A 23246-nucleotide genomic window follows, 5' to 3' on the forward strand; every position below is an offset into this window, starting at 1 on the left:
TGTATTGAGTCAGAGAACACCATGAAATTGAACAACAGATTGAGAAAAAACTAAGAGAACTCCATATTTTCTGTAGGTATAAGAAGACACAGAATATGAAACATATAGCTATTTTAAAACAGTAGGGTGTGCATTAGGGGAACATTTTAAGGAGGAAATGAAGAGAAATGGAAAACTGCTGTTTACAGACATTGGGCCTGTTATTCGGGGATTTTTGGTGGTACAGCTTTTATTTTTAATCAGCAGAAGAATCTTTTAACCAAAACATCTTCTGTCACCTTGCTACTTACTGGAAGAACACACTTATAACGTTCTGTTCATTGTTTTCTGTTATAATGGTGCTAACTGAATCACAAATAGTATGTGTCCTTAGGGGGTTTGGGGGTGGAAGAAGGAACAGCTGAAGGAGGAGATCTGAGCTGTGTTCCATGATCCATGTGACTTTGTTAGATCAGGAAAGGTTCCAGCTGGCCTTCTCTGTACATGGCTTTCCTTACCTGAGAAAGGAACATTTACTTTTTTGATCTCAGACTTTATTGAACTGAAAGCAGCTCAGGGGCCATAGATGTCCACTTATATAAACTGCCCTATTTTAAAGTGGAGATTTTAAGGCGTCTTTAAATGAGGTCTGTCTTCTTTCTTCTGCCTCATTTAAACAAAATCTGGGTTGGGATGTTTGAGGAAAGAAAATTGAGAGAGTAAATAAATTTTCCATGGTTCCTTCAACATAGAATTGTAAAATTAAGGTGCCTGGGGCTGGTATCCCTGAAATGCCACCATTAAGTAACCTTGCCTTTTCTCTATCCTCTCTTTCATTAGAATTATTATCACAAACAGTACTCCAGGCTAGGCTTACTCTCCATTGATTCTCATTAGTTGAGAGAAGTATTGATTTCATCATAAGCTGAGAAAGCATGCTGCCTCAGTTTCAAGGTCCTTCCTTTGTGCTTATCTCTTGCCTGGGGACAAGGAATGAAAGATGGATGGGGAGGCAGCTTGGTACCAAATAAAACGAGCACTGAACTTGGAGTCAGAAGACAAGTTTAAGTCTTAAACTGTAACATGATGTTGGGCTTTACCTCCATAGAAATAATAGGGAGTTTACCTCTGAGCTTTACCTCACAAGTGGAGATTTAAATTTTGTTATATAACAACAGTACCCAGCTTGTTGGGAGTAGAGTTATCGTCTGTCTCAGTGTAAAAAATAACCAAACCTGTCTTCTCTAGGTTGAAGAAACATCTCAAGTGTGTATTTGTATGGTTTTTAGTGTCGGTGTTGTGAAGAATAAAGTTTAAATTCATTAAAAATCATTACAGAATTCATTTTACTTTACCAATTTGTGAATAGGTTGCCAGTTGTTAAATGATTGCAGGGTTAAATGATAACCAATAAAAAATTTCCTCAGATAAATAACCTAAGATGCTAGTGCTGGACTTTGGAGGAATTCAGTTCAGCATTTACTAAGTGCTAGGTGGCATAGTGAATAGAGCACCAGGCCTGAACTCAGGAAGATCTGAGTTCAGATTTGGCTTCAGATATTCACTAGCTGTGTGACCCTGGGCAAGCTGCCTAATTCTGTTTGCCTTAGTTTCCAAATCTGTTAAAATGAGCTAGAGAAGGAAATGACAAACCTCTCCAGTATCTTTGCCAAGAAAACTTCATATGGGATCACAGAGTTGGACAGGACTAAAAAAATGATGGAATGGCAGCATATGTTATACACTTTGCTAAGCACTGGAAATACCAAAAAAGAGGCAAAAGGCAGTTTCTTTCCTCAGGGAGTTTACAGTCTAATGGGAGAGGCAACATGCAAACAAATATATACAAAGCATGCTATATGTAGAATAAGTAGGAGATAATTAACAAAGGGAAGACAACAGAATTAAGAAAAATTGGAAAAAGGTTCTTGAAGAAGGTGGGATTTTAGTTGGGTCTTAAAGGAAGCCAGGAATGTCAGGTTGGAGTAGAAGAAGGAGAACATTTCAGATATGAGAGGCAGCCAAAGAAAATGCTGGGAGCAGAGAGATGGAATGTCTCATTCATAGAACAACCAGAAGGCTAGTGTCACTGGGTGGAAGAATATGTGTTGAGGGGAGTAAGGTCTAAGAAGGCTGGATAGATAGGAGGAAATTGGTTTATGAATGGCTTTGAATACCAGACAGAGCATTTTGTATTTGGTATTGGAGGCAATAAAAAGCTATGGTAGTTTATTGAAAAAGGCAATGTCATGGTAGGATTTGCACTTTAGGAAAATCACGTTAGTGGCTAAATGGAGAATGGAGTGGAATGGGAAAGGATTTGAGGCAGGCAGATTCACCAGTAGACTTTTGCAGTAGTTCAAGTGTGAGAGATTGAAGGGTTGCACCGGAGTTGGGGGCAGTGTTGGAGGAAAGCGAGAAGGCAGGTATAATCCAGAGATGCTACAAAGATGAAATCAACAGACCTTGACAACAGCTTGCATGTTGGGAGGGTGAAAGATAATGAGGTATCCAGGATGACTCCTTGGTCATGAGCCTAAGGGATTGGGGAGATGGGTAGGGATCTCCAGGAGTATATAAAGGCCACCATACCTCATGCTTCTTAGACCTGATTGAACCCTCAGCTATATTTAGGCCACCACCCTGCTCCCCCAGTGTAGGTTCACTGTGCTGTCTTTGTAGGGGAACAAGATGACTTTGGGAAACAGTGCTCCCTGTGTATCATTGCACTCCTATTTAAGGGTTATATGGTATATGTGGTGTGTCTACCTTAATCAGGTACTAAAAGACCTAAATATACAAGGTTATATCTAACAAAGGAACTGGCAAAGAAATGCCTTTCACGGCTATATGTAGAGAAAGAATTCTTAACTAGACAAGGGATGAATAGAGGAGATTAAGTGAAGAGTTTTTAAAATTTTGAGAACCATTAATTGGGACCAAATTCTGTTTAGGAAAGTAAAATGCATCTTTAGAACTAGCCAAAGTGTTTTGGTTTGTTTTTTTTTTAAGCCCAGGAATCAAATGAATTTTTGTACAAATAAAATGAAGGCAATTAGAATTAAATGGGAAATAGTTAAGTGCTAGAAAAAAATTTTTGCAGCAGATTTCTCAGATAAAGGTCATATATTATGAATTTATTAAATTATATAAGAAAAAGAGGCCTACATCAATAGTTTAATGATTGAAGGTATAAATAGGCAGTTTTCAAAGAAAAACAAATGTTATAGACAACATATTAAGAAAAAAGTTCCAAATCACTAATAATAAGAGCAATTTTAAACAAATTGGAAGTTTTATTCGACACCCATCATATGGGCAAAAAAAGAAAAGGAAAAGTTTTTGCAGGGGCAATGGGAGATAGCACTGCTTGGGGAGCTGTGGAGAAGTCTAACCATTTCAGAAAGCAATTTGGAACTATTTTTTTAATTATTAAATTGTTCATTCTCTTTGTCCCAGTATACCACTACTAGGCTTATACTTTAGCTATTTCTCCTCCTTCTGGTCCCATCCCACACTCAGAAAAAAGTCAAAGATCCTTTTATATAGAAATATTTATAAAAGCATTTTTATTATACTGAGAAACAAAACTTACTACAAATAAAATCAGTGTCCAATATTTGAAGAAGGGCCAAGCAAATTATTGTATGTAGAATAAAAAAGAAACCTGGGAAGACTTGTTTGAACTGGTATTGAGTAAAGTAAGTAGAACTAAGAGAATGATTTACCTAAAAGAAACTGACATATGTGATGAACAACCAGACTCCAGGAAACTAATCATGGCAGGGGATAGCTACATGGCTTAGTGGATAGAGGGCCAGTCCTGGAGTCAGGAAGATTTCTCTTCCTTAGTTCAAATCTAACCTCTCCCAGGATAGACCGTTTAACTCTATTTGCCTCAGTTTCCTCATGTGAAAAATTAGCTGGAGAAGGAAATGACAAACCAATCTAGTATCTGTATCTCTGACATGACTGAACCACAACTTGGCAGAAAGGAGATGGGCTGGAAGTATGGAATAAGATGTATATTTTCAGACATGACCAATGTGTGGACCTTTTTTTACTTGACTTTACCTAATTTGTTACAAGGTAGGGTATTTATTTTGAAGAAGGGGAGGGTTGTGAGGTAAGAGTTTTTGTTCTGGAGAGAATTGACTGAATGGCTTAATGCCTATACACATGTCTAGATCATTTTCTCCAACCTTAAAAACCCCCTTTACTTGACCTTTACTTCTCTCTCTCTTCTTCTGCCTTCCTACATATCCAATACACCCCTCTTCTAACTTTCCCTATCTCTATCTAGGGTACTACCATCTTTTCAGTAACTGAAAAGACTGGGGAGGGATTAGAGAATAATTAGAGGTTTTTAAAGATAAAGATAAAAAAGAATGCTTCCTGTCTTGGGTACCTTAAGAAGCTGTACTCCAAGCAGTCTTTCTCCTTTTTAAGCCTCTAATTTTTCTCTAATTCTTTCCACCCACTTTCTTTTGTAGTCTAAATTTAATCAAGGTTGTCTTTCTACTTTTGGTCTAAGAGGGAAGGAAGCAAGACTAAATGGGTGAGTTGGTTATGCCTGTACTTCCCATTCCACTCTAGGAAGAAGTGAAGGCAAGAAGGAAAAGGACAAGTGGGCCACCACCTCTATAACTCTTTTATTGATACTAATCTAAAATAGCTTGGGATTTTCTTCTATATGCTGAAGCAAAATGGAATTGCCTTTTTACCTTTTTCCCTTTTGGATGGAACAGAAATGGCCTGGTAATTCCTTGGGAGAGATATTCCCATTTTTAAAAAATCTAGCCGTTCTTATTAGTCTGTGTAGCTAGATTTTGGACTTGCTATGGAATTGCCTGAACCCCCTGAGCTAGCTTGGGGTTGAGTCATTAGCTGGCATAAGGGGGCAACTCTGCCAAGAGATTCTGTATGGCTTAAGAGCCAGAAGTCCCTGAGGCAGGGCAAGATACGAAGCTTTGGAAGAGTTTAGGTTAGCTCATGTGGAAACTGTATCATCTGAGCCTAGCTTCATCTGTACTTAAATTCATGCAATATTCTTAGGCACCATCCTGTGGCTAGATTTCTAGGGATACAGATGTGTGTATTTGGAAATTGTTTCTAAACCACAGATGCCATGTAACACCCTCTGGCTTCAGTAGCATTGAGATGGGGAGAGAGGTAGGGCTTTGTGGTACAATTTTTTGGCAAAGAATTTCTGCAGTTGAATTGTGAGATGTAGGGAAGGGAATATTCTAATACTGCTAGCCTCTGTGGGGACATACAGAAACACACACGTACTCAGGGAGAAACTGTGCTACTGTTGGACTGGAGGTGGAGTTAGGAACATGGCAAGATGTGGGATGAACCAAGATAGGAAATCCCAGAGGAGACTTACAGGGAGCACTTATTAGGTAGCTGATCCATTAATGTCAATTAATTGAGCCATGGCTTCTTCACCTGTAAAAAGGGAGGAATAATCGTTGTACTTTATTAGATACTGTATTATATACTATGTTATTTTATATATATATGTTTTGTATGCATAGTATGTTAGGGTCAAAATGGAGTACACAATTCTTAAGCTCTTTATAAAAGGAAGATTATGAGAAAAGATGATTTGGGCCCCTGGTTGCATATTTCAGAATAGATTGCAGATTAGAGAAAAAAAAAAGAGGGAAACATAGTTGCCTCTCAGATGCCAGTTATGTAGCCTTGGATGGTCAGATATTCTCCCTTTATCCTTCCATTCTCTTTTATCTCCCGTTCTATCAGTTTTGTTAGCTTTGTAGCATCAAAAATGGATATTGTGTTTAATATACTAGAACTGGATAAAATTTGTTTCTCAAATTACTAGCTCCTCGTCTTATTTATTAGTTCAATAGTTCTTTTACTTTCAATTTGATTAATTTCTCCTTTAATTTTTAGGATTTCCAATTTAGTTTTTATCTGGGGATTTTTAATTTGTTCTTTTTGTAAATTTTTAAGTTGTAATCCCAATTCATTGATCTCTTCCCTCTCTATTTTGTTGGTATAGGAGCTGGATAAAATTTGACAAAGTTTTACACATTTTATAAACATTTCCCCTCCCCTCCCCTTTTTTGGCACAAATTTATTAACATCAACTAACTTGAACTATCTTTCAGATGGTAATAAAGACACAAAGACTATACACCAAAATAATATCTTCAGAAAGAATCTTTCAACTACTTGTGTAAAAAAAGTTAGAAATAGTAAAACAGTTAAGTATCAATATTTTCATGCAGAAACATGTCTAATACATGCATACTAAATCTTTTGTCTTTTAATTGAGTTTGAAATATAGAAAAGGCTTTTTTGTTCTTATGTATGGAAATTAAGATGTAATTTTTAAATGTGCAAAAAAAATAGCTTTAGGGAATTTCTACAAGATTGATGGTTGATGGTTAATATGCTACTGTTTTTTTCATTTACTGCTGTTCAAGTTATCCATGTGCCTAATGGGTCACTAATTCTTTCTAAATGTTTCAAGTAATATAGAGTGGACTTGTCAATATTTCCAAGGGTCTCAAGAAACTTCATGAAACCAGAGGACTTAGAATTCTTATTTTATATAAGGGGAGAAAACTGGGACACATAAGTGAGCTGGAGGAAATAGAACTGGTCTCATGGTTATTAAAAGCTTTGCCACAGCATGTGAGTATGCCTTGAAATTCGCCCCCAGACCCCAAGATTTCTACATTCCTCCGCTCCCACTCTTCAGCTGCAGTTTGCTGTTTGCTGCCTACTCTTCCTGGCTTGGTCTTTGGGAGGTCACAATCACAACGCTATTCTGCCTCCTTTGCTACAAATCCTAGGGGGAAATTAAAGAAATTAGAAGAGGTGGGGAAAGGGAAAGGAAGGTAATGGAATCTCAAAGCCCTGGCTCTGAAAGCCTGAGTGCTCAGGAATCCTTCTTTGTCCCCAGCTTAAATATTCATTGGGCCACAGTTTCTCATGGCAAAAGAATACTGTGCCACAAGACTGAAAATAATTGAGAACCACTAAATTAGCCCTGTCCTTTCCCTTTGATTTCTCAGTGTTCTGACTTGATTGTGCCTTTTCTAATGATTTCAAAACTGATATTTATAAATTCAGTTCCACAAATATTTTAAAAATTAGGTGCAAACTATTTTTAGGGACATTTCTGGCCTCCATAGTTCATGGATAGATTTGAGGATGTCCATGAATTTGCATGAGGAAAGATATTTCATCTTTATTTCAGTTTAATTGGTTTTCTTTGTAATAATTTCATTTTATGTTTTTAAAAATTAAGAACTTATTATATATAAAAATTTAGAAATTATTTTAGGGGAAGTGAAGTAACACAGTGAGAATAAAGCATTAGGCTTGGAGATGGGAGGACCTGGGTTAAAAATTTGACCTTAGGAGGTAGCTAGGTAGCTCAATGGATTCAGAACCAGGCCTAGAGACAGATAGTTCTAAGTTTAAATCTGGCTTCAGATACTTCCTAGCTATGCAACCTTGGGCAAGTCACTTACCCTGTTGCCTAGCCCTTACCACTCTTCTGCCTTGGTTATTCCAAGGCAGAAGAGTGGTAAGGGCTACTGAGCCACTGAGTTGCCCCTGGAAGTCAAATTTTTAACCCAGGTCCTCCCATCTCCAAGTCTAATGCTTTATTCTCACTGTTCTACTTAACTTCCCTTAAAATAATTAAAAAATTTTTATATAATAAGTTTTTAATGTTTACATAAAATGAAATAGTTATAAAGAAAACCAATTAAACTGAAATAATACATGGTATTGGTTCCAAGGCAGAAGATATGGGTTATAAAAATTTTTTTGACCTCAAACATTTCTTAGCTCTGTAACCTTGGATAAGTTACTTAACCCGGTTGCTTAGCCCTGACTGTTCTTCTGTCTTTGAATTGCTATTAAGACAGAAAGTAAGGGTTTTAAAAACCCTGTTATTCTGAGGTGTCCATAGGCATGAACAGATTAAAAAAGGAGTTCTTGACACAAAAAAGGTTAAGAACCCTTGTCCCTAGAAATACAAAGATGAAAATCAACATAGTCCTGGCTTTCGAGGAGACCATAACTTAGTAGAACACAGTATGTACAAATATATACACAAATAGGGTACAAGGCATAGAGGGTGATATGACAAAGGAAAAATCAATACAATGTGCCCTAGGAAAATTTGAGGAAAAAGATCATTTTCAGCTAGATTTGGGAAGGCTCCTTATAAGAAACAGAACTCCAAGTCCTTTAAATTTCAAAAGACAGAGATGAGAAGGGGGTACGTTTTAGACATCAGAGAAGGATGTTAAGAGGCATAAGAGTTCTGGGAATAGCTAATAGAGTACGGCCTCCTATCTGTAGCTAATACCCTCCAAGATCTACTATGGATAGGCTGAAATCCAGGATATGTGAACACCCCATATTTTCTTGTATATTCATATGTATAATAAATTTTAATTGATAAATGAAACACACAGTGACACATTACCAACATTAAATACAGTAATAATAAAGTACATTGTATATTTTTATACATTATTATAGAGTAGTTCTCCCTTATCTGCAGGGAATATGTTCCAAGACTCAGTGGATGCCTGAAACCTCGGGTTGTACCCAACCTTTTAGAGATTATTCTTGCTTTAACTTTTTTAACACCTACTTTACTGTATAGTACTGTGCCGTCTCTGCACTCCTGCTCTTCTGCTTGGTGCTCTGTTGCCTCCCCATCCCCCCCCAAAACCAAACCAAACAAACTTTAAAAAGCCCTCCAAAGGAAAGCAGAAATGACACTCATTTGCCACATCAGTGGGCAGACCTCCAGCACAGAGAGAGGATCCCTTTCTGCCCACTTGGGCCATGGGAAACAGACTTCAGAAAGTGAAATCATGCATAAGAGGGGACTGCTCTGTATTTCATTTGACCAGATCTTCGGATGTGTGAAAGGAAAAAGGAGGCACCAAAACTCTAAAGTTAAATTGGAGCCAGTTTGTAGAAGTCCTTCAGTGCCAGTTTAAGGAGTTCAATGTTTTGATGCAGTGGGGTTGACCTTTTGATCAACCAATTTGTAGGACAGTCCTGTCCTTCCTGTGCTAGCTCATGTGCCCTTTTCCTGATGAAGCCCAACATTCCTCAATTAGTCCCTTCCCCACAATAGTCAAACTCCCAACTTTCTTTTGTGTATAGAGTTAGTCCCTTAGGGTAATTTTAACTTAGCCCTGAACTGGCCATCCACAACTACATTCTCATTCTCCCTCTCTGTCTCTCTCTGTGTCTGTCTGTCTGTCTGTCTGTCTGTCTGTCTGTCTGTCTGTCTCTCTCTCTCTCTCTCTCTCTCATATTCTAGTCTCTAATCTAAATTCTCTCTCACCTAGTCTATTCACCTCATACCCAGTCACTATGATGGAAAAAAGTTGCTCCTTAGAGATTGGTATCTGTCCTCCTTTTTGTGATCTATGACTAGATGCCCTATTCTCACCCTTTTCATCTTGAGTACAACAGAGTGATGAATGAGCATGAGTGGTTTATGATTTTCATGACAAATTTCATTAGTTTTATCTTTTTCTCAAAATCCCATTTTTCTTCTGAACTCTCTTATTTCAGTTAAGAACCCCATAATCCTTCTGGTCATCCAGGTTTGCACAATCTTCAAGTCATTCTGGACCCCTCACTTTAACTCACCATACATAATCAAGCAGTTGTCTTATTATCTCATTTTTATCCTCAAAACAAGATTGATAAGTAGATATTATCCCCATTTTACAGATAGGGAAACTGAAGCACATAGTAATTAAATAAGTTGCCTACGGTTATGCAACTAGTAAGTATTTGAATCTGGATGTGATTTCAGACTTCACTGTAGGTCTGTTACTCAAAATTTTTGTGGTTACCTCAATAAACTCTTGTAGTACCTTGTTATTTCTAGAATAAAATATTTTACATTTAATATAGTTTGCATTTTACATATGTATATATCTGTGTATATATATATATATACACAGATATATATACAGATATATATAGTTTACGTAAACAAATAATTTACATTTAAAATCATTCCTAAACCCTGTAATTCAGCCACCTTGGCCTTTCTGCCCTTTTTAAAAAAAAAATCCATAAGTAAAAATCTAAATAGGCATTGCAAAGTAAGGTATGATAATATCCATTAAAGAAAGAAGAAAAAATTTTATATTGAAAACACTCTGCTGGGTGGCACATAAGTGACTCAGTACAGTGGAAGCTAGGCCTAGAGATGGGAGATCCCGGAGGTTCAAATTTGATTTCAGATACTTCCTATCTGTGGGATCTTAGACAAGTCACTTAACCCCCATTGCCTAGCCCTTATTGCTCTTCTGTGTCAGAACCAATACACAATATTAATTCTAAGATGAAAAGTAAAAAAGAAAGAAAGCTCTGTGAAGTTGAAATCAAGGAAAATTGACTTTAGTTTGTATTTCATGAATATATACACAGAAACATGTATCTTATTGAAAAATGATGTTCACTGACATTTATGACCTGTTTTTTAAAAAATTGTTGTATCTTTCAATTAAAAGTTAAAAAAAATTCACCTGCTCTGCTAGCTCCAACAATCATATTAACTGAATATTTAATTACTAACATTTTCACCTGACACAGCAGAAAAAAATTTTTAAATGTAAACTATTCAATCACATTGCTTTCAGACTAAAAACAGTTTTGTGCATTAAGAAATAAAATTAAATAGTTCATTTCAGCATTCTTTAAAAACTCCTATTTTGTATGTTTTATAATGTGCCATATTAGTGTTATTAAATTACTAATATTATGGATATAATATATTAATAATAGCAGGTTTTTATACCATTAGGAAGCCAAGTTAAATAGTTTATTCAACATTCTTTAAACACTCCTACTTTGAATGTTTTATAACATATGTTAGTAAATACTAACATGTTATATTACTAATATTATTATTAATAACATATTATTAATATTATAATGTAATATATTAGTAAAGCAATATGCATATAATTTATAAATATATATAGGTGCATACTTGAAACTACTGATAATATATATGATTAAAGAATGTTTGAAGACACTTTTAACCTATAGGCAATGGGGAGCCACTAAAAAGTTTTTTTTTAAAGGAATGAAAATGACATTGTCAAATCTCTTGCATTCACAGTTATTTTCACCTTATTATCATTAAATTTAAACTCAAGGTTGGCATTCATCCTTTTATCTTTCGACAAATATTTATCATGTGTCTGCCTCTGTGACTTCATAGAATTCTCTTTATAATGTTTCTTCACAAAAGAACTGCTGACAGTTCTAAGAAGAAAGAAGCTTTTTGTTACCTTTCTATCTTCTCCAGAGATTGCTCATAAATCAGAGTTAACTCACTCATATACTCCCAGAATCCATAAAGAGTAGTATCTCCTAGCAAGGCATTTACAGTTGTAACATAGTGCACCCTGTTAGGTACTAGATGATGAAAGATAGAGGGAAGGCAGCAAGGGACTCAGACATAGAGAAGGGCAGGATCTCTGCCCTCATGGAGCTTACAGTCAAATAGGGAATTGGCATGAACACATGCAGATATAATATATATCGTTGCATTATAGATATATCTATGTATATTAAAAATTACAAAACAATATGCTGATAGGTCTCAGGGAAGATAATTAGAAGAATCAAGGAAGGATTTGTGGAAAAGATGACTTTTGACTTGGACTATTAAAGTTGGGTAAGAATTCAGTAGGGTGAGAGGGCATTTCAGGCATAAGAAACAGTGAAAAGAATCAACAGAGCCCGAGGGGCATGTATGTAACTTGTCCAAAGGACATATAGTAACTGATTTGGTTAGAATATATAAAGATAGGGAAACACCAGATTACGGAAAGCCTTGAATGCCAGGTTAACAGAATTTAAACTTCACTTGGGAAGCAATAGTGAACTTTAGTAGATTTTTATGCAAAGATATGGCATAACTAGATCAGTACATGAAGAAAATTATCTGACAGCAGTAGAAAGGATAGATCTGAGTACTGTTTAAGGTTAGAGTGTATGATGGAAAGACCTGTTAGGAAATAATTGTAATAATCCATGCAGATGGTAATAATAGCCAACATATGTATAATTCTTTAAAATTTAAAAAGTGTTCTACCTAATTATCTCATTTTTTGAATGTTCATTGACATGTTCAGAGGGGGGCAGCCAGGATGGTACAGGACTATGTATGTAGGTCATGCCATAAAAGAATCAGTCAAAAGAACTGGAGGCGTTTAGCCTGGAGAGAAGAGCCTTGGGCAGTGTTGGCCCTGGAGCAGCTAAGTTCAGGGATTATGGGGACACCAAGGCAAGGAAAGCCACAACCTTATAGCAAAAAGAACTTCATCAAAGTGATAGAAAAAGATAAGTGGGAGAGCTTATGCTTCTAACAGCAGAAGGATGTCCTGATTAAATCCCTGTGGAGCTGGCTGGCTTCCAGCATCATGAGTTTGATCTGGGTGGAAGCCTCACTGAGCTACAGGAGAGCAGTGCTTTTTGTACAAAATTGAGTTCTTTGGGAACTAGCTGAGCAATTGGTTCTTCTATAGTAGATGTCACGCAGTAGTTTACCACTTGCATGCTGCACAGCACATAAAGACAAATAATTCAGGCTGGAGTCACTACATATCTGAAACCGAGAGACTCTTTGTGCAACTGGCTTTTGTGCACATAAACTTCTACAGAATTCCCCCTTTCGAGGGGAAGGCATGATAGCAGTCTTGAAGGACTTAAAAGGCTTTCACATAGAAGGGGGATTAAACTTGAGAGAGTTCTTTTGCAAGCATCAGCTGGACCTGATGGCCACCAAAACTTTTTCTGGGTCTGAAAATCTCTGACTCTGTGACTTATTCAGCATAGTCCCAGAAGGTACAACTAGGTACAAAAGGTGCAAATTGTAAAGGGGGCAGATTTAAGCTTGAGATAAGTAAAATCTTCCTAGTAATTAGAACTATCCAAAAACAAAATGGAACTTTGGGGAAGGTAATGTATTCTCCCTTCATGCAAAGCCTGAATGGGAACTTATCAGGTATATTGTAGAAGGAATACTGATTCAGATATGTTTTGGATCAGCTGATAACTCAAACTCCTTTCAGCTCTGAAATTCTGTTATTTTGGGATTCATTTGACAATCACAAGTTCAAACTCAGATCTCTCATGACTCCTAGATCCCAGCGTTACCAAAGTATGGGGCAGTAGGAATAGAAAGGAGGAGACATGTGGAGTAGATGTTGAGCTAGAATATCTACAGGACTTGTACCAACAGCCTTGAAGGCAGTGGAAGTGGGTGCTGTGGACCACTTAGAGCTTGGTTAGACCTTGAAGAAGCCACGGTCACATTGAAGCTGGACTTCAATGACACTGGAAGAGTGAGAGTCCAATGACTTTGTACAACTCTTCTTCACTTAAATCTAATTTATGCTCCAATCAGAAGATATCACTCATGATATTATTTTGGTCTTCTTCAAGTACAAAGGACAGCAACCTCCCAACCAGGTCTTGGTAGCTGATTGTATAAGACTTAAACCTTAACTTTTTCGAACATGGGAAACTGTTTGATACATTATGTTGTATCCCCAGGGTCTGATACATAGTAGATACTCAATATTCATTGATTTTTAAACCCTTACCTTCCATCTTAGAATCAATACTGTATAGGCAAAAAGTGTTAAGTGACTTTCCTAGGGTCGTATAGCTAGGAAGTACCTGAGGTCAGATTTGGACCCAGGACCTTTCATCTTTGGGCTTGGCTCTCAATCCACTGAGCCACCTAGATGCTCCCTAAATATTCATTGAGTAAGTGAATGATGATATCAGAGAAAAATAGTGAAATCAGAACAAGGGACAATTTTGGTGGGAAAACTCCAAATAGATTGTTTGAAATGGCAATGGGATTAATGATGTGGGGATTGGAACTTTGAAGAGATCAAAACTGAAGATGTGGATTTGAGATCCATCTGCTAAGAGGTGGTTGAATACATGGCAGCATGCAAGTGTTATAAAAACACATAGCCTCAATTTTCAGAAGAAATCAAAACTATCAATAGTCACATGAAAAAGTGCTCTAAATCACTATTGTTTAGAGAAACGAAAATTGAAACAACTCTGAGGTACCACATTATATCCTTCAGATTGGCTAATGTGACAGAAAAAGAAAATGACAAATTTTGGAGAAAACATGGGAGAATTGGGACAGTAATGCACTATGGTAGAACTGTGAACTGATTCAACCATTCTGGAGAGCAATTTGAAACTGTGCCCAAAGGGCTATAAAACTGTGCATACCCTTTGACCTGGTGATACCACTACTAGGTCTTTATCGCAAAGAGATCAGAAAAAGGGAAAAGAACCTACTTGTACAAAAATATTTATAGCAGCCCTTTTCCTGGTGGCAAAGAATTGGAAGCTGAGGAAATGTCTATCAATTGAGGAATGAATGAAGAAGTGGTATTTGATTGTGATGGAATACTATTATGCAATAAGAAATGAAAAGCAATATAATTTCAGAAAATCCTTGGATATGAGTAATATAAAATGAAAGGAGCAGAATCAGGAGAACATTGTACACAGTAACACCTATAATATACCGTGATCAACTTTGAATGACTTAGCCATTCTCAACAATACAATGATCCAAAACCATTTCAAAGAATTTACGTGGGAAAATGCTATCTTCTCCAGGCAGAGAACTGATGAATCCTGACTGCAGAGTGAAGCATAATTGTTTCATTTTTATTTTGCTCAATTTTTTTCTCAAAAGGGCTAACATGGAAATGTTTTGTGTGATTTCAAATGTATAATTGATATCACATTTCTTGCCTTCTCAACAGATAGGAAAAGAGTAAGAGGGAGAGAATTTGGAGCTCAAAAAATTTTTTTAATGAATGTTAAAAATAAATAATAAATTAGGGAAGAGGACATAGCCTCAATGATGCATTCCTGTGGGGGATGTTGCTAATAGAGGCAATAATATTTCTATCTTTAAGTCTCATAAGAGCAGATAGGACAGTGAGATATGCAAAGGTTATTATTTTCACAGAACAGGAAATGGGAAAGGAAAAAAGGAGTGAAAGAGAAGGAAACAAGGATTTATTGAATACTGAGTGCTTTATAGATATTATTTAATTTTACCAGTAGGTGTTCCTGCTTTCTGATCAAGGAATTGTAACATCATTCCCATTTAATAGTTGAGGGAACTGTAGCAATCACAGTTTAAATGACTTGTCTAGGGTCATATCACTAGTAATTATCTGAGGTCACATTTGAACTCAGATCTTTCTGATCCAAGGCCCTATCTATCTAGTGTGCCATCTAATTTTCTCTAGTATAAAGACTGCTAAGGCAGTAATAGATACTGGATGATATGATTAAGCATCACATGCTAAGGCAATATGGCTCTTCAGGATTTTTGTGTTAGCCCCAAAAGGATCATTTGTGTAAGAGTTGTCAATTTAGAATTAAATTCTATTATTGTTTTCAAGTAGCAAGCATTACAGGATCAATTACATTCATTTTTAGGTCACCCACTAGCCTTCCTTTTGACTCTTCCTTATTTAATCTTGTCATTTGGAGTCCTAGAAAAATTCAGGTATATGTTTGGATATTTTCTTATTAGTGAATACAGTTTCAACCTCCTCATTAATTAATTAATAAGTTGTCTTAAATATTTAAACTGGGAAAATCTTTCCCAATAGTAGTTACCTAGCTCTACAGTTTCTCTGATTAAGTAAATATTAAACTTAATGAACATGCTGTTTATTAATAAATGAAATCACTAACAAAACAGGCCTAGATATATAATTACTTGCAGACTTTTTGCTGTGAAAAAAATTCCTTCACTTCTGGAAACAATTTCACTATTCATTTCACTCAATGTACTGATTAAAGTTTCTCAGAAAAACACTTAATATTTCTTTCCAAGATCAGAGTTAAATTCAGTCCAGTAGGAAATAAATTATTTTAGTCCTTTTCTTTTCTCCTCTCTTCAGCCATCATGTGTGACAATCTCTTCAGAATTGCATTGTGGGCTGACAGTTCCTCATAGACTTCATAGAATTCTCTTTATAATGTTTCTTCACGAAATAACAGTTGACAGTTCTAGCAAAAAAGAAGTTTCTTATCACCTTTCTCTCTTCTCCAAAGGTTGTTCATAGATCAGAGTTAACGTACTCTCTCTCTCCTCCTCCTCCTCAAATCCATAGACAGGCATGTCTTAGCAAGGCATTTACAATTGCAACTTCAAACTGACAGCCCAACCTATTCCCCCCCCCAGAATATTCCATATTGCTCTTAGGTATAGTGACATATCTGTAGTTGTTTCTATGAGAACTTACTGAAACAAATATTATAATTACACAAAATATTATACTTCTTGACTGTTTTCAAACCATGCCTCTTGGCCCTTGGTTCAAGCTTTTCATCTCCTTCCAACCAGATCCTATATTCTGACCCTAATAATATCCTATTTTTCTTATTCATTTAAGTTTCTCTTGGTGCCATCTACTCTTCCCCCCTCCCCTTTTTCCCCCCATATCATCTTAGACCATTTAGTACTCCAACCTCTCCCTATGAATAAATCTTCTAATTACTATAATAGTGAATACAGTTTTTGAAAATTACACATAATATTTCTCCATATAGGAATACAAATAATTTGATCCTATTGAAGCCCTTAAAGAAGCTAAGAGTTTTCTTTTTTCCCCTCTCTTTCTTATTTACCTTTCATGTTTTTCTTGGTTTTTGTGCTTGGATATCAAACTTTTCTGTGCAAATACTTGGAAATCTTCTATCTTGTTGAATGCCCATATTTTCCCCTGGAAGTAGATAGTCAATTTTGATGGGCACGTGATCCTTGGTTGTAGACCCAGTTCTCTTGTCTTTCTTAATATCATATTCCAAGCCATGTGGTCTTTTAGTGTGGAGGCTTCCAGATCCTGTGTGATCCTGATTGGTGCTCCTTGATATCTGAATTGTCTCTTTCTGGCTTCTTGTAATATTTTTTCTTTAACTTGGAAGCTCTTGAATTTGGTAATTATATTCCTGGGGATTATCTTTTGAGGGTTTAGTGTAGAGGGTGATCTATTGATCCTTTCAATGTCTATTTTGCCCTCTTGTTGAAGAACATCAGGGCAGTTTTCTTGGATAATTTCTTGTAGTATGGTGTCCAAATTTCTATTAATTTCTGCTTTTTTCAGGAAGACCAATGATTCTCAAATTGTCTCTTCTAGACCAGTTTTCTTGATCTGTCATCTTCTCAGTGAGATATTTCATATTTCCTTCTATTTTGTCAGTCTTTTGACTTTGCTGTATTAGTTATTGCTGTCTGTGAGATCATTGGCTTCTACTTGCCCAATTCTGGTCTTTAGAGACTGGTTTTCTACTATAATCTTTTTATTTTCCTTTTTGATTTGGTCTATCCTGTTTTCCAGCTGTTTAATTTTGTTCTCCAATTTGCTTTTCAATTCTTTTTATTTGGGGGCATCTTTCTCCAATTGGGAATTTCTGTCTTTTAAACTGTTAATTTCCTTTTGGGCTATTTCCCACTTTTCTTTCCAAATCTCTTCCATCTTTCTCATGATCTCAGATTTGACCTCTTCAAGAGCTTGTGACCAATTTTCATTTTGGGGGGAAGATTTGGATGTGATTACTTGTTTGTCCTCCTCTGCTGTCTGCTCTGTTGTCTGGATTTTTTTCTGTGTAAAAGTTATCGAGTGTTAAAGCTTTCTTATTGTTCTTTCTCTTGTGTAGTTCTTTGGCATTACTTGCCATTATTATTATGCTGTTTTTCTTTCTCAGTCAGAAGTCTGGGTGAGGCGGGCAGGCTCTCTGTCTGTTGAGCTGTGGAACAGTTTTTGCCTGAGTCACAGCACAGTGCTGCCCCTCTCAGCTTTCAGGGAATGTTGATCAGTTCACATTTTAGTGGGAGCTATTTCACCCACTTATAGCATGGAAATGCCCAGATCCCATGTACCTTCAATGTTGCACCCTATTGTGGGGTCCCTTCATTCATCTGGATTTGTTTTTTGTGTCCTTTTGAGGTGTCATGTGTAGGTGGGTTAGGAGAGATTAAGCTCCCTGCTTCTACTCTGCAGCTGTCTTAACCCAGAAGACTATTCTGACCCTAAGGCTTACTTCTGATAAGTGAAACTTACTTAGCCTTATCTTGCCTAAGACTCCATCACCTCCTGATCATTTCCCAACCATGGTGCCACATGCATGCTTGCTTCCTTCTGCTCCATCTCCCTTGCTAGATCTCCCATTAGACTCTAAACTTTTTGTATTGGTAGCCTCAGCACTTAGGAATTGGCATAGCATAAAGTAAGTGTTTAATAAATAAAATTTTCACTTATCTATTTATGTTCTCCAAAGAAAGAAATTCTCATATACATGTGTCCAAGCTCTCTCTGATCATTGCCAGTTTTTTGTTCTTTGTAACATAATATACTATTAATTGGTCTTTGCATAGGGAAAGAAAAGAGACTAAGAAACCTTCTTGGGCAAAGATCTGGCTTTATTGTGAGCAAATCACAGAAGCCAGAGGTCTACAGACTTCCAGTTTGAAGCCTGAGACCCTGAATTGCAAAATATTCTTTCATGTTAGCCCCCAACCCCACCAAGACCTTTTGAAGCCTTTCTGGTCTCTATAACATCTTACTTGAATTAATTTTATATAAAATATATCATAAAATAGATGCACTTGGATTAATATAGTAACTCTCTTATGATTAATAGATAACACACACTCTTAAGATTATAACTTAGATACTCTCCTGAGACTGTTAAAGATAGTATCTAGACTCAGTATTTGATTGTTGTTAATCAGATACTCTAGATACAAGGACCAAGGTAACAGTATCGGGCATTGCTTGTTGGTTTGCACAATGTATAACAGAGTCAGAATAAAAAATTAATCTTACTTTAATAAAAGTGAAATAAAGTTATAAGGATTTAAGAAGGTGATAGATAAGCAGGAAACCCTAAAAAACTAAGGGATACTAAGCTTTTACCCACTCCCAACTAGACCTCACAGTCTTTCTTCTCTTGGAAACCAGGCTACTCTATTTCTCCTTATTACTAACTAAAACCCAAGATTTCTCTCTAAATAACCCATTTCTAATAACTTATAAATAATATATTTATCTTAAGTCTCTGTCTCCAAAATTTCAAAAAGACCAGCCAGAGCAAGTTGGGTGAGGCCTACCCAAAGCTCTGCCTTGGCTCTAGATTTCCCACAGAGCCCAGAGAAAAACAAGATCTTCTGGTTTCTTCTCTGTCCGTAACTTCACTCCAACCACAGTAGAATAGTTGTCCAGCTCTTCCGGAACTGAAGATTTGGTATTCCCACAAGTTGGATAGGGAATTCACCACAGAGTTTAGGATTAACAACCTCCCTGGAACAAGTTTAGTTCCAGAGAGAGACTGAGGGCAAGAGAGTAACCCCCACAAATTGCAGCTAAAATTTTCAACCCCCACACCAACATTCCATAGAATTCCAAATGCCAACACTGGTCCTGAGGCAGCTTGACAAAGTTCTCTTCTGCCACTCAATTTATCAGAATAAATTACTTATCAGTATATTCCTAATAGGACTACATTCTTAATCTGGTTATATTCACAGAATCTTGTCTGGAACTGTATCCTTCCTTCCTTTCTTCCTTTCTTTCCTGTATTTTTACTACAAATCATACAGTTAGTTACATCCTATAGTTTTAAGATTATAATATGATCATGTTCTAAGCATTGATTAGGTATTGAGTATTGATTTTCTTGTTGCAATAGTGCTTTGGATAGGTCATCCTTGACTCCTTGAGTCAAAGAGGGCTGGGTTCCTGGCTATACAACTATAAACAGGTTAACCCTTTGGTTTCCTGCACAACCATCTAAGACTGCATTAGAGATAGCTACCAAATTACAGCTCTGTATGGATAGAAAATGTTTTAGCATCAGATGTTACTTGTTACAAATACCAATTAGTGACATGAATAAGGGGATGGAGTAGAGACCACCTTTGTACCTATGAAACCACAGGTTGCTACTCTCTACTCACTCATCCTCTTCCCATGTCATTTATTGACATTTGTAAAGAGCAGTGGTTACATGGATATTGTAATACTATTTCTTTTTCACTCACGCTATTTTTAAGTTAACAAATTGTTATTCAGTCTTGTTTTTATCTCATTTTGGACTCCCAAGCAAAGAGTGGCAGGTATCTGTAATGCAGTCTTAGATAGTCATGCAAGAAACAGAGAGTTAACTCATTTATAGTTAGATAGCCAGGAATCTAGCCCTCTTTAATTTAAAGAGTCAAGGTTGACCCATCCAAAACAGTGTAACAAGAAAATCAATAATCGAAACATTCTCTTTGTAGAAAGTTTGGGAATAGTGGTGCGGTCCTTATTGTTTCTCTCTTATTTTATCTTGGACTGCTTTTCAGGGTTAAATCTAACCTTGAGCTGTTAAAATGTTTTTAAATTTATTAGAGCAAAGAGATTAGTTGGGAATCTCTCTGATTTTGCCTTTATATTACAGGCAGTTCTTTCATTGAGGATGGGTTTATGAATTCCTGGAAAAGGCACTAAAATCCAAAATGATTCTGGATGTTTCTAGTTCAAAAGACCATTACTGTTCAATTTTATCTAAGCTATGAATCATCTCGTTTTGTCCGAGTCTGTAGTGCCCAAGGATAGGGTTTTTGTTTTGACGGATGTGGTGAAGCTACAGCGCATGGACAGGTAGCTGAATCTGGGAAACCCAGCTCCGTCTATATCAAATGTTTGTACATGTTTATTTGCTTGTTGTCTTCCCTATTTGGATATAAATGCCTTAAGGAGGGACTATCTTTTCTCTCTCTTTGTATCATGGACATAGCAGAGTAGGTGCTTAATAAATGCTTATTGAGAGGTAGAAAGGTGGGTAATTGGTTTGAGAGCCAGACTTAGGGATGGAAAGTCCTGGCCTCAGACACTTCCTAGCTGTGTGACCCTGGGCAAGTCACTTAACCCCACTTGCCTAGCCCTTACCACTCCTCTGCCTTGGAATTGATATTTCATATTGATTCTAAGATAAGAGTGTCAGGGTTTTAAAAAAAGTGCTTCTTGATTGACTGAATCTTTCCACTACACCATACTGCCCTGACATGATTTGATTCACAGTGTATCTTTATTTATAATATATCGAGGTGATTTGTAATGAAGTTTTAAAGTATAATTTTATTTTAAAATTTAGAATATTTTTAAGAGGAACTATTTCTTTAGATTTCTAGTTTTTTCTATTCCTGCAAATAACTTTGTTAAATCAAATGTTTCAATAGTTTTGATGATTTCATCCTTTCCAAACAAACAAGCATTTTAGTAAGACCATTTATATTGTTGGTTTCCTGCAGGGTTCTAGAGATACAAAACCAAAAATCAGTATCAACCCTCAAGGAACTTCCATTCTATTGGGAGAAGTAACATTTTTGTTTGTAATTATATACAAATGTATACACAAGATGAATAGATCCCAGTTAATGTGAATAAATGAATCCTGAATCTACACTACACATTTCCATTGGGCTAGGACCAATATTCTAAATTTACACATAATTATCTTTCAAATAGTATAAATTTTAAAGATTTGACCACTTCAGAGGATTCAGTATTCACACTAATCTAGAAAAAAAAAATCATGCTGTCCAGCCAAGATACAAGGTAGTAGGGCAGTGGTGGAGGAGAGGAGGGAGGAATAAGAAAAAAAACTTGTCCATGCATTCTCCTCTCTAGGACTCTCACCCACAATTTCCTATAAATTTCATCTCAACATGCTGAGAGGCTTCCTCTGCACTTGTTCATATTGCTTCCACTAAATTAGTCAGGCTTCCCACCCCCCCCTTACTCTTGCTAGGTGATTAGTTCACCTTTTCGCCATTATCTTTGTTGCAATTCTTTGTTGGCAATGTGCTATATCTTATTCATGTCCACCATGCATCATTTCTTCCATATGGTGACAACCTTTTGTTTTATTCCATCTTTATACTGGAATTTCATATTGAAATTCAAATGCAGGAGGATAATTCAAGGGGAAACAGAGAGACCATTTAACTTGGTTTTTGAATAGACTTTGTTTCCTATACGCTGAACTGGGAAAACTCAGTTGGGAGGTCTAATCCTCTGACTGTCTTGATTTCCTCTGGGATAGGAAGATTAGGAGTTTTTCTGGGTCACACAATTATATTTGCATATAAAAGATTTAGTCAAGCCTTATCTTTGTCCTTTTCCTAATAATTTAAGTTTCTTTATAAAAAATTTCAGTTTTAACTACAACTTTGTTGAAAAATATTATTAGAAAAGAGTTGAAATATATTTTAAAGTTTATTCATAGATACCCCAGAGATTCTCAAACTGTGGCCTGGGGTCACTGAGACCCATTTATGGGGTCCACTGGTTCAAACTATTTTCACAATAATACCAAGATGTTAAAATAATCCCTTTTCCAACTACCTAGCTGTGTGAGGCCTGATTTTTTTCCCTCCCATTTATACCAACCAAATCACATGTTGCAATAGATTGGTTGCAGAAGCAGGTATGAGAATCTGGCCATGTTCTATAATGCTATACAGTTAAGAGATTTGCAAAAACATGTTAAAAAACAATGTCATTCTCATAATTTTAGTTTTAATCTTTTATTTTCTCACCAACTTTATTTTTGTTTTTGAAAATAGTTATTTTCATTAAATGTTATTTATGTTAACATGTAATGAGTTTATTTTAAACTAATAAATACTTTGTTTTAAAAAATTTATCCACTTTAGTTTCTATTATGGTAAATGTTGATATTTGTCACCCAAAATCAGAAGCTTTGGAGTAGGGGGAAAGAGCAACAATTTAGTTTTTTTTTAAATATTTAACTTTCGTGTTAGAATCGAGACTAAGTATCAGTTCTTATATGTGGTAAGGGTTGTGCAATTGGAGTTAAGTGACATGTCTAGGGCCACACAGCTAGGCAACATACTAGGCTGGATTTGAACCCAGTCTGCTAAAATAGTATATAATTATAACTCTATTACTACCACAGCTTTAAGTCAATTTTATTCTTTGTCTGACTCAACTGTTTTCTGTTTAGAAAGAACCTTCCCCAAACTTCTAAAATAAACTTTAGGAGGGAGGGAGGGAGGGAGGGAGGGAAGGAGGGAAGAAAGGAGGGAGGGAAGGGGAGAGAGAGAGAGGAGAGAGAGAGAGAGAGAGAGAGAGAGAGAGAGAGAGAGAGAG

At 36.3% G+C, this 23246-nt stretch overlaps 1 protein-coding gene across 2 annotated transcripts in view; it reads left to right on the top strand.

Moving 5' to 3' along the window:
• EPB41L4B (erythrocyte membrane protein band 4.1 like 4B) overlaps nt 1-23246 on the top strand; it is a 263630-nt gene that overhangs the window by 61140 nt on the left and 179244 nt on the right. The window lies entirely within an intron of this gene.

The sequence above is a fragment of the Gracilinanus agilis genome, chromosome 1 (assembly GCF_016433145.1).
Source record: "Gracilinanus agilis isolate LMUSP501 chromosome 1, AgileGrace, whole genome shotgun sequence".
Lineage (NCBI taxonomy): Eukaryota > Metazoa > Chordata > Mammalia > Didelphimorphia > Didelphidae > Gracilinanus > Gracilinanus agilis.